Here is a 24,708-nt window from a genome sequence, read left to right as displayed (position 1 = left end):
ACTTGATTTGATATAGTAGATAACAGTCTGTTGAAATTCCTGTACTTTACTGTAATTTATTACTGTAATAATAATTTTACAGAAAAAAATCTACTTTGCATGAAACAATATTTTTGTGCTTCATATAATTTAATAAAATTTTCTCATATCTACATATACTTAAATAGAAAAAAAACTAGTTTTAATTATAATCACAAAAAGGGAAGTTAGAAATTAGACTATAAAGGTGTCCTCAAAATAATTTTACTATAAGTTATTATGAGATAATCTAGTTCTTATCAAACTTCACTTCCGTAATTCCTTCATTTGAGCTCCGTTATTCCACCGTCTCATGAGATTCAGTTCCATGGAGGAACTGTGTCGGTGCAGTTTTAGAGCTCAGTTATGAGCATCCCACATGCCTGTGCTGCCAGAGTCTATCTGCTGAATCATAATGAAGAGGAATGGCTGCGATCCACTACTAGGCTTGTACACTAGACATTTTGTTTGGTTTCGCTGGTCTGTCTGCCTTTGAGGTGTCTTTGTTTTGGAGCTCTCGTTGGCTTTGACAGGCAATGTTGCCCAGGCTGTGGCCATCTTGTGTCTGTGCCTTCCTCCTCCTCCTCTTCACACCCGCTTGGTCCCAGGGCCAGGGCTATTGGCCAGCACCAACACCTGTAGCTTGAGACATGTTCTGTAGGCAAACTACCTAAACATTTAGCTTATTGTTAACTTAAAAAGAAACTTACATGTACATTTTTGGGTTTTGCTATCAGAAACATTTTCATAGGCAGACATTTGTGTTGGTAATTTTGTTTTATTGAGAAACTTAAGAGTTGGTTTTACTTAGGTTTAATGACATCATCCTTATGTCAGCAATATAAAGTACATTGGCATATGTAATTCAATTAAGGTTATTCTGTAATGAGTTATTGCTTTAATTGATAGTGGAAGTCCTTTTTTATTAGAGGAAGTCTGTGCCCTTGTTTTGACCACCTTGAACATTATTATTTATGCCTTTGCCTTATGAGACAGACTTCACATAGTTCTATAAGCGAAAGTGAAGTTATGAACAGTGGCACTGTGGGTTTCGAGGAAGCCTGTCTCTGTAGTCAGGGATGGTGAACAGCACTGACTGTAGCGTTAAGCACAGGTGACTGAAACGCAGGGCTGTCAACTTCTGAGCTCTGTATCCCTGGGTGACTTACCTCTGTGGTTCTGTGTCAGCACGATCAGTGACACTTGGGTCATAGGACTTAATTAATACTTAATTAATTCATGTAAAATCTGTGGGATAGTGCCTAGGACCTAGTAATCATTCACTGACCAGCAGCTATTATTTTATAAGAGAAAGTGGGATTCATGCCAGGCTGCGATTTTAGAACCTCTGGTCACAGAGAAAGGTGTCTTACATGGGGTGGTAAAGGTCATGGTTGGCAGAAGTGAGCCACTTAGGTGCTCTCCTTTTCCTCTTTCTTTAAGATCTGGCAGTGGGAGGGAGGTGAGGTGCATGGAAGCCTACCCCAGTATGCTAGACTTGTCTTATGTTCACCATAGCCACCAGAATGGTCACTAATGCAAGCTCATTCTTCTGAGAAGTACGTGTGGGCTAGCAGGTACCCTGCTGACCAACAGTGTTTACAGAACCAGGCAATCTCCTGTTTACCACCAAACCACATCTCTAAAGAACTTATGACTTCTTACCCACTTACCAGGACAGAGAATCTATTTATTACAATAGTCTAAAATGCCATCTGAAACAAAGGTCAACAACTATCACCATCTCCAGCTCAGGGAACACACCAGGTCTCATTCTCACTGTGAGAAAGGCACATGTGCAAAAGGGAGCCTGACATTTACTATCAGAAGTTCAGAGTGTGCAGAAGGAGAAGCAATCCCTAAGAATGTGCCATACATACAAATGATGGGAAGAAGCATCAACATCCTTAAGCTACCAGCTGAGAGCAGCAATGGGCACCTGGACAGACCAGCACCATCTGAGTTCTTGGAGACAAGTAGCTTTGGTGCTGATTGGCTCAGTGTCAAAAGGCTACCTCCTACATCACTTACTTTCAATGTCTGCAGATTCACTCTGCAAATTGTCAGCTGGGCTGGCAGTTAAATAGGTAATCGAATAGTTAGAAAAACAGAAATAACAATGATTTTCACTGAAAATTTTTAAAATATTAGGCAAACTAATGAAAACCAAAACCTTTCAAATCACCTGTTCTCTCTTGATATAAACTGTATATTTAAATACAGCAGAGGACAATTTCACACTCCCTTGGTTTTAGTAAGACTAGAGCCTGGATGTGGTAGTGCAGAACATGGGAGGCAGAGGCAGGTGGAGCTCTGTGAGTTCAAGGCCAGAGAGATCTATAGATCTACATAGTGAATGAGTTCCAGGATAGTCAGGGATATGACTATCCCTAGAAGGAAATGAAAACAGAACTGAAGAGAGATGGGATCATCTTTGTATAACAAAAAAACTTTACACTGCAAATGACCCTAAGAACTGCTATAATTCTACAGGACTAGACACACTACTCAGTCTAGTAAGCTCCAGGCCCTGAACTCAACCCTCAAAACAGAAGAGGAAAGTGAGAAGATGAGAAAGAGGAGGATGAAAGAAGACTACAAATATCAAAGTAGACATTCGAAGAGGGCAGTAACAGGAATGTGCTATTCACATAGATGCACTGGGTATCAATCTCAGGTAGGTAGGGTTTCCATTGCTGTGAAGAGATGCCACGACCAAGACAACTCTTATAAAGGTTTAATTGGGGCTGGCTTACGGTTTCAGAGATTCAGTCCATTATCATCATGGTGGGAAGCATGGCAGCATCCAGGCAGACATGGTGCTGGAGGAGCTGAGAGCGCTACATTTTGATCCAAAGGCAGCAAAAGACTGTGTTACACTGGGCATGGCTTGAGCATAGGAGACCTCAAACCCCACCCCCGCAGTGACAAACTTCCTCCAACAAGGCCACACCTTCTAATAGTGCTACTCCCTAGGTGCCAAACATTCAAACACATGAGTCTTTGGAGTGGGCCATAACTATTCAAACCACCACAGTATCCAAAAGTGGGCCCTTCCTTGAATGTTCTTCTTTCATATTAAAAGGCTCTGCAATAACTAAGGTTTGTTTTTAAGCATGGTAGTGTTGGCACATCCCTTTAATTCCAGTACTCTTTAGTCAAAGGCAGGTGGATCTCTGAGTTTGAGGCCAGCCTGGTCTACAGTGTGATAGCTAAGGCTATACAGAGAAACCCTTAAAAGTTTAAAACTTGAGAATAACATAAGTCAGCACTGTGGGACAGACTCCTGTGCTGCCAGAACACACACTCATGCTGCTGTGCTCGCCTCCCCCTCCCAGCCGCTCCATGTAGCTCCTGAGCACTTAACATGCTGTTCCTTGGCCACCAGGAAAAAGGCATTCCCCTCCCCACCTCTTGTTTTAATTTATATTTTTTAAAGATTCATTTTATTTATATGTGGTTTGTGGCTGTGAACATGGGTGCCCAGCAAGGCCAGGAGTGGCCATCTCAAGCTGTAGAGCTGTGGGTACAAACAAGTGAGCCTCCCAGCATGCTGGGAAACGAATTTGAGTTCTCTACAAGAACAGTGTGTGCTTGTAATGGCTGAGCTATCTCTCCAGCCCCAAGCTCTCTATTTTAATTTACACATTTGAATGTGACTACTGGATATTCTAGACAGTACAATACCTTAAGTGATGGGCCGTCATTAACAATTCTATAAACTTTACCGATATTACTCTAAATGGGATATAGAAAAATATGACTAGCATTATCAGTAATGTTTTAAAATCTGACACCAGAGCTATCAGCTAATTTGGCTCTAACGCACCAATACATCTGGATGAACAATGTTTGTTTGCAAAACCAATTTTGTTGTCTTTATGCTCTATGTGGCAGTTAATTCTCTACATATATCTTAGTTATATTATTCTTTAGTCTTACAAAATTTTCTTTCTAAAATAATCTTGGTGTTTGTGATAATACTTGAAATAAGCCAGTTAAAACTGAACAAAGAATTTGAATATATCTTCCCTAAAGAAGATAAACAAATGTCCACAGAGCACATGAAAAGACAGTCAAGTCTCTAGTCATTAGGGGAGCATGAATGGAACTGCAATGAGCTATCACTTAACACCATTAGCAAAGCTATAATTAAACACAGACAATTAGGTGTGTGAGAAGGGAGAGGACCCTAACTCTCAGACTCTGCTGCTGTTAAAGCAAAACTGAGAAATGGCTTTGAAACAATTTGGGAGTTCCTCGAAGTTACAGTTACCATGTGTCAGCTATTCCTCTAGCTGTTTGTCCATAAAATCTGGATACATTTTTCACAAGAAACATATAGAAATGTTCATGACTCCACTCCTATGATAGTCCCAAACCAGAACAGCACAGATACACAAGCTGAAGAGCAAGAGGCATAGCTGTGAGATGGTATAAAAGGAAATGAAATGTGGATTTGCTACAACACATATGAACCTTGAAACACTGCTAAAAGCAGCCGGACATGGCCATGGTGGGCTACATCTTTAGTCCCAGCACTCAGCCTGGTCTACAGTAAATTCCAGGCCAGCCAGGACTACAGAGAGAGTGCCTAAAAAAACAAACAAACAAGATAATAAAATAAATAAGAAGCCAGAGACAAAGGGTGATATACCATGTGACTGTGTATATGAAATGTCTCAAACACGCAAACCTACACGACAAGTAGAAGGCAGTATCCAGGGCAGAGAGGAAAATGGGAATCTGCTGAGCGGGTGCATTCTGGAATTACATAGGGATGAGGATCACACAACTTTGTGAATATACTGAAACCACTGAACCACATGTAAAATGGTGAATTAGGGGATAAATGGATGTATGTTGACTGTACAGCACAATTTCTCACTAAACCACTGTTTTTATTAATTTCCCATTTATATAATTTGTTGCTAAATAGGTGAAAGCTAGATTATCTCCTGAAAGAAACACTGGCTGTTTTAACAAACGGTTTTCCTGTGAATGGATATAACTAAAAACAAAAGTTCTCTACAGAGAGGGAATTTTTAATTATTACTTGAACCTAAGCATAGAAGAGCCATGTGTCAGAGTGAGCCAACACTTGCTTTTATATAGACAAGGGCAGCTGTGTGCTGAGCAGGCCTGTACTCTGACCCTCCATGAGGCAGCGGCTCAGAGCAGGGGCTCCTGAGGGCCCAGGCTCCCTGTGAGATCTGCAACACTCAGTGATGTAAGCATGAGAAAATAAATTTCTCTTGTAGAAGTTACAAATAAGACTGAAGAATGGAATAAGGGAGGAACACTGAGCTACAAAACTTAAATATATCTCAGAAGAGAATCATAAATGCTTTAGAAAAACATTCCCATATCAAGATTAGAAAAACGTTTGCTGGTCTGGGTCATATTGAAATTCCGACTTTTTGTTTTGTTTTTCATGACAAAGTTTCTCTCTGCCCTGGCTATCCTGGAACTTGCTCTGTATACTAGGCTGGTCTCAAACCCTGAGATCTGCCAATCTCTGCCTCCCCAGTGCCCAGCGCAATTTAGAGACTTTTATCATGTCCATCAAAGACATGGAATAGGCCTGGAGAGATGGATCAGTGGGCAAGCATGAATGAGTGCTGATTTTGCAATCTCAGCACTCATAAAAAGGCTGGGTGGTGACTAGTGTCAGTAACCTCAAGGAAGAGGAGGGCAGAGCTGAGCACATCCATGAAGCTCACTGGCCAGACAGGCTAGCTAATTGGTGAGCTCCAGGCCCATGGGAGCCTGTCTCAAAAATAAGGGCGGAAGGGCCACTCAGTCACAGGATCTGGAGTTCAGATCCCAACAACTATGTTAAGCAGCTCATAGCCCTGTAACTCCAGCTCAGAAACTGATGCCCTTTTCTGGTCTCTAGAGGAACACGCACATCACACACACACACACACACACACACACACACACACATCACACAAACATACAACTAATCTTTAAAAGGATAGAGTAGCCATGACAGAGGAAAACATCAACATGTACATCATCACATACATGAACATGTACACCTGCACATACAACATACACACGTACCACAGAATACAATCGTGTGGTAGGTTAATGACCCTTTTTTTTTTTCCTAATACAGTTGTTATTAGATATACTCCTTTCCAAATTGATAAAGACATGAATCTCACTTGGGGTATGGAAATGACAATCTGGTTATAGGAATAGATAACAATCTGGCTTAATGGGAATAGATCAAGGAAAAAATGAAAATTTAAAAATACGCTGCACTAAGAATGTTTAAATTGCTAGACAGCTACAAAAGGGACAGGGAAAAGCATTAAGTAGTTCCCACTAATGGAAAAATAAAAATAACGGAAACTTCCTGAAGAATGAGGGCATGGCAGCCCAACCTAAGAAAGGAATGGGAACATGTCCCTGCCATGAACTAGGGGTGGGTGGGATTTCCTCAGGACTACTGAGGAGGGCACTGACCTGAGGGAGCCGTAACCACAGGCAATGTTTCTCACACCTAAACGCCTGTGTTTACAGAGAAACGCCTGGCAGCACACCCAGAACACAAAGAGCATGAGAACCCAACTTCAGAAATCGTAGGCAACTACGCACAAGTCTCAAGACATGACAAATATTTTCACGGGTGTTACTCAGCACTGTACTTTCCCAAGTTGCAAAACTCTAAAAACTCAATCCTTAATGTCACCAATTTTACTTACCCTCAAATTCCAATGTGGTTGTGAATATCCAACAAAATGTTTACATAATTCATATTTTAGTCATATTGATGATGCAGGTAAACTATCAGTAATAGCTAGGTGACCCTATTAAGATATGTAGAAAATTATTTTAGTAGAGAAAGAATGAGCAAGCCACTGCCAAAGCTGGATGCTGGGGAGGAGGTGGGCGGCAGGGGATAGGCCTGCTGATGACCCATTTATCTTGAATTAGCACAGCAGGCGGCCAGCGCTGCGAAGGCATGCTAATGGCTTTCAGCACCGGGAATTTAAAGACACTGCACACTGCAGCCAGCAGAGGCTGGAGTATATTAAGCTCAGAGTCAAACCATAGCATGTCACCTGCTTCTGAATGTTTTACAGCATAACTCACCAGACAGAGGAGACAAAACATCAACTTAAAGTGATTATTTTTAAGATTCTTAAGTAATTTTTCTCAATTATTCCCTAATTTAAAAAACTGTCTAGATAATGATAATCCAGAAGAAACTGTAATTTCTATTGTACAATTTCACATCCTGTAACTAACGTGAAGTTAGTTTTAAGCTTCAGATCACACCCTTAAAAAAAAAAAAAAAAAAAAAAAAGCAGCCAGTGTACACTCTCCAAGGTCCCCAGTCTATTTTGGGAGCCTGAGAACGTTATTTCAGCTTGAACTGTGAGTTTCCCGTTAGAACACTCGAGCTGAGTACAATGGCCTTGCTCTTGCTTATTAGTTACGAACATGAGTAACACTACACTTAGGAGATTATTTGCACCCCACAGGAGTCAGTCTCTGCAGGTGAGCAAACGTGATGTCTTCCCTTAGTGATTCTTACAAATCATTATCTGTCTATCCGTTCCTTCATTTACTTATTGTGTGCTGCAGCACCTATGGTCAGAGGGCCACTGACAGGAGTTGGTTTTTTTCCTTCTATCCGTTGGGTCCTAGGAATCAAACTCAGGTAGTCAGGTTTGGTGGCAGGCACCTTTACCAACTCAACCATCTTGCCAGATCCCTAATTTAGCAGTGTTTGAAGTGGCTATTGTTCCTAAGAAATTGGACCTCTGTCTAGTACAAGCTAGATAGCAGAATTTTAGGGACCCTACCTTCACCTGTGATTTCTGCTCCTGTGGCCTTTACAGCTGGCCTCCCAAGAATCAGGCCATAATTCAGTGCAGTACTGTAGGAGCTGCTATTTCTGCTACAATGATGTAGCACATTCCCTTTTTGGATGAATTTTTTCCTTATTTGTAAAAGTCATACCTCCAATTGGGCTAACCTACCTATTGGGTTTGGGGGTGAAGCATGAGAGTGAAATGTGTTCCCATCTAGATGGACAGAAAGTACTGTCAAGAAGATCAGTACATCCTTACAACCTGTTCTACTCTGTAGACCAGGATATTAACATGGTAACGGGCTTGGGATTCAGGTTAGGCTGAGGTAACCACTGTTTTCAACTTGATGACTGCTTGAAAGACTAGATTACAGGATGGGATGAGCAGCTGAGACTACAAAGGAAAACATGACCGCCATCCTTTCCTGCCACTCAACCTAAAGCCATGTCTACCGTCTGGTGCACCATGGTAACCTAAGGCAAGCGGGTAGAATTGGCGTAGCAAACCGATGAGTTTAAGGAGGAGAAATGTGCTCTCCAGAGAGTAACCTGGCAATCACCAGGGGACTCAGCTGACTAAACACACAGCTCCTACAAAGGATGCCCACGTGCACATACACACAGACACAATCTCTGCAGAGAAACAGATCGGGCCTCCTGATAAAGGGATGCCTATGAATCTGTCCAGATCTTAAATTTGTGCCAAGCACTTGGCTGAATACTAGCGACTAAACCAGAAGTCAGTTTTCTAACTTTTAAAGTCTAGATTTAGTGAGAAGACAGCACATACGCAGTCTCCAAAAAAAGGAAAAGGAAAAAAGCTCCAAGAGAGGGATTTAAAAATGGGGCCAGGAGTTCAACTGCACAGATAAGCTTCTTCAAAGCAGCTATTAAAAGGTAGGCGACAGGGAGCTGGGCACGTGGTGAGAAGCCAGTGAGTGCTGTAGTAATGGAGGCTGCTCACTAAGACCCATGTGGTGTGAGACAGCTCACATGGGCCCCAAGCCCCATCTCCAGCAGGATTCAACAATTCTGGCCTCCACAGGAACCTACACTTGCATGAACTCGGCCCATCCTGATAGCCCCACAATTAAAAATAAATCTTTTCAAAAAGGTATGTAATTTTTTTTTTTCTGGTACAAAGAAAGATGGTTATAACACGGTAATACTCTACTCCCCAGTGACACCCATACTTGAGAGGCAAAGATAAGACAGGAGGACCTCAAATCTGAGAGTAGGTTAGAAAACAAAGCATCAAAATAACAACAAAAACAGCTGAGGGGGGAGAAGAACAGAGATAATGGGTTCAGGGCCTCAGTGCACAGTGAAAACCTAAGGAAGGCCTAGGAGATTTGTCTATCAGCATTTCTAAGCCATCTCATTAAAAATGGTATCTAAGTAGTTACAAAAACAACTTCAAGATTCTGTCCCACCCTCCAGCAAGGCAACCAACCTAAATCAGTCCTCAAAGAACAGTACCTTCCCTAGACATCTCTCTTGGGGCACTGAAGGTTAAAGAGAGAGAACTACTGCCAAGACAAGGCTTTGGTAGACAAAGTGTTAAAATACAGATTTCCTGAGCAAGCTCCTGGACAGGGTGCAGAAGGCCAAATGCAGGGCCAGAGGGGCCAAAGAGGAGGACCACTTTCCAATCCTGTGAATTTCATCCTGAAAGTTACATCAATGTGGATGCTTAGGCATGCGAATTTAGCTTTTGCTTAAGATCAGGGGGAAACCCTACGTGAATAGATTCCCTGGATTAAAGTTAGTATCAGATTTAATTTTTATAGTCAAGAACAATTGAGTTGTCGGCTCATATTTTCTGGATCATGAGAGCTATTCACATTGAAATGTCTAACATTTTGCTCATTGTATTATTAAAAAAAAAGCCTTCAAGTGCTGACGTGAAGTAATGTGCTTTATTTCAAACTGAGCAAGCCAGTGCAGTACCATGCTGGGGCATGAGAGGAGACACTGCAAGTGAGGCTCCTCTCTTCTTCTGGTTGATTTGACATAAGCAGTAGCAACCAACTTAAACATCAATGAATGGCTGAGTGTTCTCCAGTCTTATTCACAGTTACAGAATTAGGACAATGTCTTCCCTCCATTAACTGTCATTTATTGAACTAAGCATTATTTCAAAGAAAAGAAGAACTAGTCACTGCAAAGTAATTCCTATTTTAGCTACGCCATTAAACTGAACAAAGGCATGGAACACTTCTGATTATTGAAAAAATTAAACACGTCTAAATTATTCAGCCTCATACTACATGTAGGCAATGTTTAAAATCCCTTACCAAACGCTTCCTAGCTCGTCCTCGGCTCCTTTCCTGCTTCAGAAAGTTCCAAGCAGCTCAGAGCACAACTGGAGTTAAAGTCGACCAAAACCGGTAGAATCAGTAATTTTCTTTAGGCTGATCCTATCAGGCTTGATCGCTTTACAACCCAACTGAGCAAAGGGACCTGCAGCTCTCATCCTGCACTTGCCTGGGGGAGAGGCCATCACCTGGCCTTGTGCAGAAGGAAATAAAAAAGACCATAGGGTCCAGCAGAGATTGCTGTTACAGTTTGAATGTTAGAAGCTTACAATTTAAAACCCAAGAATTTGAGGCAATTCACACTGTATTTTGCATATCTTTTGCCATGAACCTAGTTTATGGAAATTTTAAATCCAAATGTTTGTATTTCTTCTAACATCAGGATTATAGGGGAAATGAGGAAGGGAAGGCAGGCTTCTGCTTTGCCTCCCCTGCAGCTGTGAAAGAGGGTGGCCCTCGGCCTACTAAATGAACTGTGTTTCTGGTGCAGGGTCCCTTATTCTGTACAGTACTGCTTTCATCCTGAATTTCAAAAGTAAAGTTACAAGTTAGAGTCAGTACAATGGTTTCCCCCTTTGTCTCCAGAATCTTGAGTAATTTTTAACAAAAGTTCCAGGAAGGCAAGGGCTCCACTGTCTCTACCCTTGCAGGTCTGAGCGAGACCTGTGCTGTGCTGGGAAGCAGGAAGTGGAAAACACAAGGCTGCTACACAGTAATCAGTGATGAAAGTTCTACAAGAGGGCTGGAGAGGGTCCTAAGCAGTTAAGAGGACCCAGGTTCGATACCCAACACCCACATGGCGGCTCACAACCATGTGTAACTCCAGTTCCAGGAGAGCCGCCGGGCAGTGGTGGCGCATGCCTTTAATCCCAGCACTTGGGAGGCAGAGGTAGGCGGATTTCTGAGCTCGAGGCCAGCCTGGTCTACAGAGTGAGTTCCAGGACAGCCAGGGCTACACAGAGAAACCTTGTCTCGGAAAAACAAAAAACAAACAAACAAACAAACAACAACAGTTCCAGGAGAGCCAATGCTCTCTCTCTGCCTACCATCATGGCCGTCAGTCAGGCATGCACATGGTGGATATGCATGCATGCAGGCAGAACACTCACACACACATAAAATACAAAGTAAATCTGAAAACCAAGAGTTCTTGAAGCTCAATGCTCGCTTGCTTTTATCATTTCCAAGCTACTGAAATACCAATGACATCGAAACCAAAGAGACAGGCCATGTTCACAGATGTGCCCTTTTCCCACACCTAGCACTGGGCTGTTAAACAACAACCAACTGTTATTGGCTACAATTGACAGAATCTACTGAAAGTGCCAAAGGGCCAATCTAATAAAATAAAATACATAAAAAGCTTGATAGCAATGAAATGAGATTAACACCATACATTCTTGGACGTCACTCCATAATTCACTATTTACTTACGACTTGATGTACTATGAGAATATGTATAATTGGCCTATTCCTCCCAGCTCTACCATAGGGACTTCTAGAATTCTTGTAATGTTCTGAGGCATACAGATGGCAGATGGAAGCATCTTTTGCTGTCTTCTATCATGGTCCCTTGTGCATGGCAGAGAGCCTATATGTCCCTTAGGGTCTCCAGAATAAGTGTTGTAATAAGGTGTGCATGTTACTTTGCTTAGTCTAAAAAGCGTCTACAGTTTTATTGTGTACTTGTAAATGGTCTCAGTTCCTATGGATGCCACTTCCAATGGGACTTCCTGCAACATGTGGCTATGTACAACTTTCAATCTGGCTAGGATGAATACAGGACCACATTTTCAATTTAAATAGCGCGTAAGGCCAGTGGCACCATATGGCACAACACAAGTTGGTAGCTTCAGAAGCACGTGTCTTTTCATTGTTAAAATTAAAATTTCAATAAATAAATAAATTTGTTTCTGTTTTATGATTTACTGGTGTGCGTGTGCGTGTTTCGTTGGCTCGTTTGGTTTTTCAAGACAGGGCTTCTCTGTGCAGCCCTGGCTGTCCTGGAACTCACTCAGCAAACCAGGAGACATCTACCTGCCTCAGCCTCCTGAGTGCTGGGGTTAAATGTGTGTGTGCCACCACTGCACGGCAGGCATGGTTTGTAGGGTTAAGTCTTTGATATAGGCTAGTGCAGTATAAACATGAAGGGTAACTTGGGGAAGCAACCCCAGCTTATGTTGTAACTATTGTGGGTTCTAAACACCTCAACATATACCAAAGACTGGAACATAGCAAGTACTGAGCAAACAGCAAAGGGTGAAAGGAGAGCCCACAGTTTTGAGTACATCTCAATTAGATGCTAACCTTGCCCTCGAGACAACTCCGTTTCTCCAGCACCTCAACATGAAATGTATCACTTGGGATAGAAAATGAGAAAGACAAGAATGAAGTCTTCCCCTAAGATACAATCTACTTGAAGGAAACAGCCAAGAAAGAGGCTGACCAATAGGAACAAAAGCCCACTACAACATCAAAAACGTACCATGGGAGGTTTATAGTTAAAAGTTGGGGAACAAGAAAAAGCATTTGCCGGACTAGCAGTGGATTGATTGTGTAGAGAGGTTGTGCCCAAGCCCGATGCCCTGACTCCTATCCTAGACCACACAGAACAGGTAGGATTGGAATGAGGTAGTGGACAATTGAGAATTTTTACGCATTTGCGAGGGAGATGGGAAACAGTAAGTAGAAAGGAAGGTTGAAGATTAGAGTTTTGATCCAGGCAAGGTAGTGCATAACTTTGATCTCAGCACTAGGGAAGAAGAGGCCAGTAGATCTCTCTGAGTCCCAGGTGAGCCTGATCTACAGAGTGAGTTCCAGGACAGACAGGATACATAAAGAGGCCCTGTCTCAAACAACAAGACTAGATTTTGACAGTGAAGAGCCTTGCATGACATTCTAGGAGCCTGAATATGATCCTTCAGGATAATCAATGAAGAGACACCAGAGCCAGAAGACTGAGCGGGCTCTGAGGGTGTAAACAAAGTATTTAATTATTCACTCACTCACAGCAAGCATCTGGTGCTGACTATAAGTCAGGAATATTGCTAGGTGGGAATTACAATGATGCCTGTGACAGTGCCTTAGGGTTAGCCCAGCTAGGCTAACAGAGCAGCCAGGAAACAGCAAAGTAAACCAGGACAACAGATGTGACATATGCTCAGAGCAGCACCGGGCACACAGGGTTGACAAGTACAGAAGAAAGACTTACATCTGGAGGAGGGTGAAGGAAAGGTTCTGGGAAAGAGTCAACTTTGACAGGATCATTGAGAGGGAAGGAAAAAAAGGTTACCCTGTGCAAATGTAGATAAAGGAACGACCATTAAAGGATCATGTGTTGCTACAACTTAGGATTGCTTATGTAGTCGGTGTATACTGTATTTTCAGATCTGATACCAGAAGGCTGAAGTATTAATAATGAGCATTTTTTTAGATGAACAGGAGCAATACAGAACAAAGAATAAAACCAGCTAAGTAATCTGATACTATTTTAAACTATGAAATAAACATGTTTAACACCAAGGTAGAAATAACTGTAAGAAAAAGTAATCAGATTAGCAGAATGCAAAGACTTTATTAGGCCAGAGATGAGTTCAGCATTTCTCTAGCAGAAAGTGCACATGAGAACCATGCGAGACAATGCTCTGAGTTTGAAGGGCAACAGAAAAGACTTTAGAAAACATTCCAGGAGAAGGTAAGAGGCCCACACAGCGTTAAAAGCCTGACAACAGAGGCCGTTCCAAACACACACGAGGGCACCCTCATATAATAGCCACACTGGGCAGGCTATTAGCCTGGTGTATGAAAATGTTCTTTGTCTCTGTCTCTGTCTCTGTCTCTGTCTCTGTCTCTCTCTCTGTCTCTGTCTCTCTCTCTCTGTGTGTGTGTGTGTGTGTGTGTGTGTGTGGTGCACATTTGTGCAAGTGTGTGGAGTCCGGGGGACAACCTCCAGTGTCATTCTACAGACACTGTCCCCTTGCTTTTGAGACAGGGTCTCTCGGTGGCCTCAGCTCAGGTTGAGCTCCCTTTTGGGTAGGTTTTGAGGATCTAATCCAGGGCTTCATGATGAGCTCATCGCTTTACCCACAGGGTCCTCCCTGTCCTCTCTATTTTGAAATAATATTATGCATGATCACATACACTACAATTCTGAAAGAATCAAAATTAACAATGACATTTACATAGTTTTACCATAGGAAATTAAATATAGCTGCTATTAAAATAATAAACAATATAGCAGAACCAACTAACCAACCATGAGAGCAAGCAGCTATGATCCTACTTAAAGTCAATGACGGCATCTTGATAAACTAAGACAAGCCCAGAGGAAATAAAATTTACAGAACAGCCGGGCAGTGGTGGCGCACGCCTTTAATCCCAGCACTTGGGAGGCAGAGGTAGGCAGATTTCTGAGTTCGAGGCCAGCCTGGTCTACAGAGTGAGTTCCAGGACAGCCAGGGCTACACAGAGAAACCCTGTCTCAAAAAAACCAAAAAAAAAAAAAAAAAAAAAAAAAAAAAAAAAAAAGTTTACAGAACAATAGCAAAAGACATTTTATAGACAAGTTTTTTTTTAATTTTCCAAAGCTATAAATCTAATATTTAAAAAAATTCATCTTAACTCAACAAAACATAAGGTCTTATGTAATTGAGTGTATAATTCTGGAGAGAAAACTTAAAACATACATAATTTAATGACTTTCTCTTAGATAAATACAAACTTGCTAGCATAAAAACATGGACATAAATATCAACACTGCTGGAGCTCTGGTTCAAAAGCAGAGTGCTTGCCTAGCACACCCAAAGCCCAGAAAGGAGGAGGCCACCCTGTGAGCTCAGCCTTTTAGTATTTACAGCAGCTTGCCTTGTAGTTGCTATAAATTAGAACCTACAAGTGGATGGCTTAACAAGCTACACATTCATATCATGGAATACTCAGAACAGACTGAATGAATCTGTAAAAAATTGTAATAACTAGGAAAATTTATAAAATTAAATGCTAATATGACAGGAGTTATGCAACATGCCCGTATGTTAAGGGACTCATATTAAGGGGGTTGAACAGATGTGAGGTATAACTGCATGAGGGTCACATAAGAGGTTTTATGGTGATGGGAATGTTGGTGTCTTGACAGGGTCTATTTCATCAGTGGACTAGAGTTCACCTATGCTAGGCACTCAAGGAATCTGGGTGAAGGCTAGATCAGATTTTTCTGTATTATTTTTCATAAATAGATGTAAATTCACAATCATCTCACAACTGAAATTTCAATTAAGGGTTGAAGAAATGGTCCAGTGAGTTTGAGTGCCTAGAACCCAAGGAAAAACAAAACAGAAAGCATGCTGTAGCAGGAGCCTCTGTAATCACTGTGCACCTCCAGGAAGACAGGAAGCGGACACAGCAGAATTCCCAGAAGCTCGCAGGCGTGGCGGCGGCACAACTAAACAATGACAAAGAGACCTCCTTTCAAAGTGGAAGGAGTGATGTCACCTGGGGTGCCCTCTGACCCACACACACACAGACAAAAAATTTTTTTCTATTTAATTAAAAGTATACTTGGGAGGGAGGGGGAGGGAGGGAAAGGGGGGCAGGGGAGAAGGAAGGAGGGAAGGAAAAGAAAAAAACCCAAAAGCTGGGCAATGGTGGCATGTACCTTTAATTTCAGCACTCAGGAGGCAGAGGCAGGCAGATCTTTCTTTGTTAGTTCAAGGATAGCCCGGTCTACAGAACAACAGTGCCAGGAAAGCCAGGACTACATAGAGAAACCCTGTCTTTAAAAATAGGTATACTTGAGGTTGCTGTTGTAGCGTTGTCACCAGCACTGAGAGGGTAAAAGGCAAGAGACTCAAAGTTAAAACTGGCCTGGGCCAGTTTATCAAGACCTTGTAAGAACAGTAACAGATGGGGGGGGGGGAGGGGGGGCGAGGAACTTACACAAACTGTATTATATCAAATACCTGAGGAAAAGACCATAAGATGTACAAGAATGTTTCTAATTATACCATTAAAGCTTTGGACTGGTTTCCTTTCCCTACAAGATCAAAACAATATACGTAGATTCCTATTTTATTTACATAATTTTTGTGCCAATCATACTAAGTATTTTAATAACATTTTTCCTCCTAAAAGACTCTGGGCTTTATTTGTGCTTTGTCTTTCATCCTCCACCTACACATACAAAAGTTATCACGGGCTCAGCATTCCTTATCTAACGATCTGAAATCCAAATCCTCCATACTGGGAATGCTTTGAGTATGATGTTAGCACCCAGGAGTCCTGAGTGTATAAAGTTGGAGAGGTGGTACAGCAGTTAAAGAGAACTCACACAGCACCCACACTGGGTTGGTCACAGCGACACCAGTCCAGGGGATCACCTCCCTCTTCTGGACTCGAAAACCACACACATGGTATACATACATATACACATACAAACATACATGCACACATACAGAAGAAATGAATAATTTTTGTAAGTTCTAAGTTCAAGATACAGTTCATATGTGTGAATTTGTCAAAGAATAAGTTTTAAAATATGCTCAATAATTTTTTAAAAGTTCCAGGCTTTGGAACAATTTTTTGTTTGCACTTTCAGTTGGGATGTTTAACTAGCAGTGTCTATTAAAATATTACAAATCAAACAAACAACTCTGAAATGTAAACACTTCTGCTCCCAAGCAATTCAATTAGGATGCACAACCTATCCTCAGCCACAACAGAGGAGGTATCAAGTTTGCTCGGTGTCAGGTTTCCAAAACCTACCCAAGCTGGTCCTAGCACTGGATGGCTGCCTATGGATGGCTTCACAAGAGCATTATGTAAGTCATCTCAGTACAGTTAGAATCCAGACAATTAGGGTTACAAGAAGATAAATCAACCTTGAATTTTCTAATTAACTCTATTACCAGGGAATTTCACACATGAATTATTTATTATCTAGCAAATGGCTAGAAAAAAATTAAAAAAAAAAAGAATTAAGATTTTCACTGAAGCATCATGTATCATAAACTGCTGTACAGGTTCCAGCCCAGTTTACCAATGCAACATTAAAAAGAAGGAAAGGTAAGTAATGTCTCACAAGTCACTCCTTCAAGATTACTCATGGAAAGACCTCAATCACTGCTGCCAAGGAGTTTAGGGAAAAGATCCATTTGCTGTGGACTGATTATAAACCTACTGGATGGCACAATAGGTGATTTACAGGGTTAATTATCGGAAACTCTATCTTAAAATTCTGAAGAATATTTTGGAAAACTGATACTTGACAACATGTGATGGGTTTTAGGTTGATATTTTCATCTACAAAAAAACTGAGTTGGACATATAACAGCAAAGTTGTTTTCCATCAGTCTCAAATTAATAGCCATCCTTGTAAAGTCCAGGTGAAGCTTCTGCTTTCTTGTTGTTGTATTAAAATGGTCCCTTGCTGCTTATTCAATGACAATAGGTAGAAAATTCCCATTAGTGCCTGAGTCTAAGAGTCAAGGTAAAATTCAATGAGACTAGTTATTCTAGCAGATATCTTGACAGATTTTAAATCATTCTTTTGTTTATTTGTAGCACTAGGAGAAAATATTATTAATAGTAAATTCAGACTAGAAAGACTTAATAATTGCATGCAAGATGAAAGAAAGCACAAAACACACTAAATTGGGGTTTGGGGGTTTGTCTTTTGTTGTTGGTTTTTTCCCAGAAAATGAGAACTTACTAAATAGCAAGTCTTGAGTCATCAATCACTCTGTCACCATTCCTGTATTTTCATTATGGTTAATTATTTTACATAAGCCATTGAGTAAATTGTTTCAAGAGATGTAATCAAATTCATAATGGTAGCCTGCTCTGATGTCACTATCTTATTGCTGGAAGGGAGCTCTTTTCCATTTTAAGCCTTTTACAAAGAAAGCCAGTGACAGTGGCTAATGCAGCTGACTCGAGATTTGAGTATCAAGTAATAAACATGTCATCAAGCAGAAGTAAAAGCTAAATTCTAGTCACTTTACAGTTCATGTTTAAAACCAATAGAATGACTTTACATGTCTGTTCATAAACCAAGACTTCTAGGTTTGTCTCATCTTCCCCAACCAGGCTGTGAACTGTAGCAAGGATTCCTAAAAGGCAGATTCCACACAGCCTATGACACCTTCTTCTGCTGACACTCCTGAAGCCCAGCAGAGTCTCACACAGCAGACAACTAATGGGTGTTGACCAAATAAAGGAAAATAAACCACTCACTTGAAGTAAGACGAGTAATCCAAATCAGTAACAATATCTCACAGGTGGTAGGACTCCAGCAAACATCTAAAACACCAATTATCTACAGTCTCCTTGCTTGGATCCCTGGTTGTGCCCAGGGATAAAACTAACTCACTTTTGTCTCCCATATGATCAAGGGTATGAGAGTCAGAAGACATAGTTCTCCTTGTTGCAAAGTAATTACTATTAACTTCCATTTCACATGAGTGTTTATGTTTTCTATAAAGGTACAGACACCAAAAAGCATGCCCAAATGTTACTTCGGTTGTGACACGTGTGTGTGTGTGTGTGTGTCTGTGTGTGTGTGTGTGTATTACTGTCTAATTCATTTTCCTTTGAAAATAATGCATTAAGAAAAGTGGCCAATTTCAATGCTTTTAAGCTATTATTTTGAAAATGTATATACATTAGTTCTTCAGCTCCCAGCCTCGAACCACCACACCTCTGCGAAGGAAAGAAAACAGGACACGGGAAAAGCTCTCTTCATTAAATTAATTTTTTAATTTAAACTGAAGAACACAAAACTAGGCAAGGCCATCCATTAAAATCTACTTTAGTTCCTGAAGGTTCAGAGGTTATATACAGTAAGGATTGAGAGCTGAGTTTAAAGGGTCCATACTGTATGAATTACAGAACAGTAAATTCCTATAATCATGAAGTACTCATGGAAAATATTATTTTCTGACAAGCAATTGTTTCATGACTGTTTAATTTGCTTGAGGGCTAATCAAACCACCTGGGCAAATAATAAGCAGAACTTCCTCATGCCAGCAAGATTAGTCCATGCTAGCCACTGCCCTACCTTCCCCTCAGCTTCTACCACAGGTCTGGAAACTTTAGCCTGGAAGCTCCAATGTGCACGGGGACTGGTGGTTGACAAATGCGTCCCCGAGGGCAGGGTTATGACAAGCTGAAGGCACAGCACAGCACCCTAAGCACCTGCTGCTCAGTTCCTGCTGGCTGCCACCTTGCTGAGCCGCCACATTCTCATCCATTCCACAGTTCCCACTGCCACACAACACATGCAAGCCTAGACTCACGCACTCAGAACACCCATGTCACCAGGAGCTGAGAATTTTAGGTATACATCTTCAATTTTGTCCCTTTGTCCCAAAGGATAAATTATGATATAATAAATTCATAAGAAGACAGCATATTCTTGCTGCGGGGAAAATGCGACAGAAAGAAAATGCTTAATGCTCTAAGAGCTGTGAGAATAAGGAGTAGGACTCAAGAGACTGTAGCCCAGCTCCCTCCTTTACATAAATAAGAAAACTAAGGCCCAGAGGAGTTAGAGGTTTGCTTAAAGGGATACACTTGCCTGGTGGCAGAGTCACAGCCAGAACTAGTGTCTTTTGATATCTTTACAAACCACTGTTTCTTGGTTTAAACTGCTGTTCAATTTTTTTTCTTTCTTTTTAAATCTAGTTTATGTCCACAGTCATTTGGGTCTCGCAGCACTGACCGCTAGTCAGTCACTTGGCCTATACAGCAGATGCTGCAGAAGGCCTTAGGAAGCAACAGCATAAGAAGAAAAGTAATGCCATGCATTTAAGTGCTGAGCCGGGCCTTGCTGTATGGACTTCACACATATTCATGTATTTTAGCATCAGTCACCATGAGGTGAGTACTTAGCCCACTCCATTTTACAGATGAGCAAAATTAGATCAAAAGATTAACCGTAGGACCGGAACTGAGTAATTTCTCGATGTTGATGGTGAAGTATCTTAGGTGGCTTTCTCATGAGCCTCATTCACTGTCAAGTACAACAGTTAATCTTGACCTAGGGAAGCTGTGAGTTGTGGGCGAGACCTTAGAAGCATTTATGATTTATCCTCTCTCCTCAATTCTCGAAATACTAACAAACAACAACAAACCCCACCAAAACTAGGACCAGCAAAAAAGAGACGGCTAACAAGTAAAGCTACCTGCCACCAAGCCCAGCTGAGTACATTCAACCCCCAAACCTATATAGTAGATGCCCCTTGACCTCCACCCATGTGCCACCACACAATTCTGTACCTTATACCCCTACACACACACACACACACGATTTGTCATGAACATGAATGAAAACTCAAATTTCAAAAGAGCCAGGCAGGCTGGGCATAGTGCTCACACCTTTAATCCCAGCACTGGGGAGGCAGAGACAGGGGGTCTCCGTTGATTTTGAGGCCAACCTGGTCTACATGGTGAGTTCCAGAAAACTATGAAACCCTGTTGGGGGAGTGGGAGGAGCCAGGCAGCATGACTGGGTGGCTCATGCCTGTAATCTCTGAAGACTTCAGAGTAAGAGACTCATGCCTCTTACTCTGAAGACTAAGACAGGAGGACTGCCCTGAGCCTGAAGCCAGCCTGAGCTATACAGTGAATTCCAGGTTAACCTAGGCTTCAGTGTAAGGATCCTAACTCAGAAAAACAAAACCAAAAAAATTCCCAAATGGAACCCGACTTTCCCATTGAGATTTGGACTATGAAAGGGAACAAGATGATCTACATGCATACTTGGGAAACTTGAACTTTGGATCACGGGTATCCAAGCCCTGCAATTTAGAAGAGAGATACTGGTTCCCACTGGAAAGTCCGTCAAGGTGATAAAGTTCACTGCCAGTCCTCCTGCCTCCTATCTACATCTCTCAACTGTGGAGTATAAGAAAGAGTACAAAACTGGTCAGATGTCCAGGTTCCATCTAGCTAGTGTTTCAAAGTTTGTTAAGTGGACTGTTGAGTTTCTATGTAAAAATGCATTCCAAGTTCCAGACTAGGACCAAAAGTCACCACTGTACTTAAATAGCCCTAATTCCACTACAGTCACACTTTTACACAATATCATTTTATGATGAAATACACACAGAGGCTAGGCACCACATCTATACACTAATGGCCTTAGTCTCCTAAAAAGGACTTCCCCCTCCTCCAGCCAGACAGAAGGGATGGTGTTGGTGGCACAGGGTCACAGGAAGTCCAGATTAGGGAAAATGGGGTATTAGATAAAATGACAGTCAGCAACCACTGAATTCACATGTACTACAGAGACTAACTGTGCTGGCTAGTCTTATGTTTATGTCAACTTAACACAAAGAGACCAACTGTGCTGGCTAGTCTTATGTTTATGTCAACTTAACACAAACTAGAGTTATCTGAAAGGAGAGGCTCTTAATTGAGAAAATCCTTCCATAAAATTCGGCCATCAGGCATTTTCTTGATTAGTGGTTGATGGGTGTGGTAGATGGGGGAGCAGCCCATAGTAGGTAGGTCCACCCTTAGGCTGGTAGTCCTTGGTTCTGTAAGAAAGCAGGCTAAGTACTCCAGGGGTAACAAGCCAGCAAGCAGCACCCCTCCACGGCCTCTGCATCAGCTCCTGCCTCCAGGTTCCTGCCCTGTTTGAGTTCCTGTCCTGACTTCCTTCCATGATGAACAGCAATGTGGAATCATGAGCTGAAGAAACCCCTTCCTCTTCTACTTGCTTTCTGGTCACGGTGTTTTGCTACAGCAACAGAAACCCTAAGCCCCTACCTGAGGAAACCATTCCCACTATGGCTGTGTGAATTCCTGCTCCTCTACTCACTCCACTGACAGTTCTGAGCTCCGTGAGGGCTTATCTACACACCCATCACCTATCCAACCAGGCACTATTCCGCACATGAGAAATGCTTCATGTGACATGATCTTTTACATATTCTATACCCCTAAAATTTTATAATCCAACCTCTACTGACAATTTATCATCAGCCATGGACTTGAGTCATAGCATAAGCTGTTTTATCGAGGCTAGGAATAAGGAAATGATCGGCAGTGTGGCCAACATCTATTAGAATATCAGGTAAAAGGAAATCCAAGCTATGAAAGGAGAAAATGAAAGCAATTACTGGATGAATATACAAAGCAGTTCTATGTGTAATTGAGGAGTGCCTTCATGTAACACCCCAACTTACTCACTGCAACATAGCCCCAAAAGATTAAGATAATTCCACTGAATTATTGAGTGGCAATGTGAGAAGCGCTTCAGTGCCATGAGACCATCGCATCCATAAGCTGAAGGTCCTGGCACCTTCCAGCCTGATCCCCTTACTTGGATTCTCACTCCTGGCATGAAGATGATCGTCGGATGGCTAGCAGCACATCACTTCTTGCCACTTTGTGAAGCTTGATATCCATGTGCCCTACAGTTTTACCTTTCTCTTGAACAACTATCTGTGGTTAAAGTTTGGCCGTGAGACAGTCACTTCACTCTCCAAACACATGTTATCCACTGGTGTTCTGTTTCACAGCTGTCTTTCCCTTCAGTGCAGAAAGGTACTACGGCTTATTTTCCATATGGAGGAAGGAATTACCCCAGAAAGCTGAAGGCAACGTCCAAAGCGACATACAACTCCAGGGATGGTTATGCTCTAGAACAACCCTACAGCAACTAAAACATGAAAGTTGTTTTCCATTTTAGACTTAAGCAAGGAGTCACTTTCCAAAGTAAATTAAAAACATTAGCATATACACCACTCTCAAAATATCTTGACTTGGAAACAAGTCAGGTAAGGGACATAATTTGCCAGGTGGCTAGCATCGTGTTGGCTATGAAAATCTATTTAAATCGATCTCTGGATAATAGCACAGGGGGTTGGAAAAAAAAAAAGCTTTCAGTTTAAAAGATGACAACAACTAGATTTAAAAAAAAAATCAACTTAAGTAGTTTAAATTTTTTAAAGTTCTTTTGCCAAGTTGAATAGAGAAGGAATAAAATTGCAGTTAAGATTTAAAGCAGACTTAATCTAAATACTCAAGGATCTATGATTACTCAGTTTTTCATTACACTGAAATTGGTAGTGGGTTCTTTACATTCATGTTATGTCAGATCCATGTACAGGACTCTCTTGGTTTATGCAGCTTGTAAATGCAGCAACCGTGTGTCTCTGGCTCCATAGCAACTGCTTCTTTCTTTCAGGCTTGCCATCATTTCCCTGCTACCCTATCTCCATCCAAAAACAGAGGTAAGAATCAGCAGGATACTTAATCCCTCCCAATTCAGAATATTCCATATGGCATACAGATGCCAAGTGCAGCACCTTCTCCTTATATAATAAAAGAAGGTAGAAAGGACCTTTACTTTGGTCAAAATAGTTTGATATTCACGATGGACATAGATTATGAGCCTTCTAATAACAAACAGGATGTATTTCCAATTGAATGCCTGTTTTCACCTGAAGCAGGTGAGACTTATCTGCTCAACCAATCATGCTCACAAGCACTCTGGATATCTGAACAAAATTTTTCCTCTCAGATGCATCAGAGAATCTAAATTCCCGTTTACATTTTGGGGAGCAAGAACAGGGAATGGGCTTGGGACCTCAGGCAAGCTAGGAAAGCCTCAGGCCTGTGCCGCAGAACCTACATCCCCCTTCCAGTTAACTTTCTAATCTTCGTGTCAAATTAAACAACCAGGAGTTAAACTGTTACAATGTATCGTTACATAATAAAAGTTTCCTGTAGCCATTTACAAACTCCTCAAATCCTCTGCATTGTTACTGTAGGCAAATTAAACCTCTAAATTAGAAGGTTCACTGATTACAGACATACCTGAAAAACAATGTAGCAAGCCAGAAGACACAACCTATCATTTCTTCTCCCTTGGGTCTTAAAATGCCTGCAGACTTTTCAATGCCCTTGATGAAGTAGGGGTCAGAAGACAGGTGACTGGTTGAATAACTGGCTTCTTGTTTTCCTGAATTGGATAGAAAATAACCAAATGCAGAAGGTTTTCTAGTGCCTGCAACCTTCAAAGCAGACTGTGGAATGGAAGAACACACCGTATGCTTTGAAACAGCCAAAACCATTTCTCCTGATATTCTTCCTTTTACGTTGCCATCAGAAATGAAGACACCTCCACGCGATATACTCCATTAAAAAAAAAAAATTCTACTTTCTCAAAAGCAAAAACCTAACCCCGGTTCTGGGATAACATCTGTCAAAATTCTGCTTTTTTTTTTTTTTTTTTTTTTGTATTAATTGTGAAAGAAGAAAGAAAATATATACTAGTCATTACCAATTTTATAGGTATTTACCAATCTTTAAAAAGTTGTAGAACTGCGCTTTTTATTCAGTTAAACTCAGTGACGAGAGAAATGGCACTTTCCACTAATAAATTACATCTTGAAATATACATGACTATGATGTCCCCGGGTTACTTGCAGTGGTAACTTACACGCCCCGAATTTAACTGTACCAGACAGTTCTATCTGTCCCATCACTGGCCAAACACTGCTGCTCTGTTTCTATTCATTATGTATTATATGAGGC

At 41.4% G+C, this 24,708-nt stretch overlaps 1 protein-coding gene across 16 annotated transcripts in view; it reads right to left on the bottom strand.

Annotated features, from left to right (window-relative positions):
- Positions 1-24,708, bottom strand: part of Pkp4 (plakophilin 4) — a 203,984-nt gene that overhangs the window by 177,838 nt on the left and 1,438 nt on the right. For 2 of the 16 annotated variants that reach the window (XM_076928764.1, XM_076928765.1), the window contains exon 2: positions 23,989-24,133. The exons of the other annotated variants lie outside the window; for them this stretch is intronic. The gene's annotated coding sequence lies outside the window, so the exon portion shown is untranslated. The remainder of the gene's footprint in view (positions 1-23,988; positions 24,134-24,708) is intronic. 16 annotated transcript variants of the gene reach the window in all.

The sequence above is a fragment of the Arvicanthis niloticus genome, chromosome 2 (assembly GCF_011762505.2).
Source record: "Arvicanthis niloticus isolate mArvNil1 chromosome 2, mArvNil1.pat.X, whole genome shotgun sequence".
Taxonomy (NCBI): Eukaryota; Metazoa; Chordata; class Mammalia; order Rodentia; family Muridae; genus Arvicanthis; species Arvicanthis niloticus.
Note: the sequence above shows the minus strand (reverse complement) of the source record. Positions and strands in the feature narration are given on the sequence as shown.